Consider the following 467-nt stretch of genomic DNA (forward strand, 5'->3'; position numbering starts at 1 on the left):
AAGGAAAGAATCCTGAGGAATCCAAAAAATCCCGAGGAAAGAATCCCAAGGAATCCTGAGGAATCCCGAGGAATCGCAAGGAATTCTGAGGAATCCCAATGAATTCCAAGGAATCGCAAGGAATCCAGAGAAATCCCGAGAAATCCCAAAGAAACCCAAGGAATTCTGAGGAATACTGAGGAATCACAAGGAATCGCAAGGAATCCCAAAGAATCCCAAGAAATCCCAAGAAATCCCGAGGAATCCCGAGGAATCCCAAAGAATCCCGAGGAATCCTGAGGAATCGCAAGGAAACCTGAGGAATCCAGAGAAATCCCGAGGAATCCCGAGGAAAGAATCCCAAGGAATCCCAAAAAATCCCAAGGAATCCTGAGGAATCCCAAAGAATTTTGAGGAATCCTGATGAATCCCAAAAAATCCCAAGGAATCCAAAAGAATCCCAAGGAATCCCAAAGAATCCTGAGGAA

The sequence above is a fragment of the Lichenostomus cassidix genome, chromosome 27, assembly GCF_008360975.1.
Source record: "Lichenostomus cassidix isolate B80296 chromosome 27, HeHo_3.0, whole genome shotgun sequence".
Taxonomy (NCBI): Eukaryota; Metazoa; Chordata; class Aves; order Passeriformes; family Meliphagidae; genus Lichenostomus; species Lichenostomus cassidix.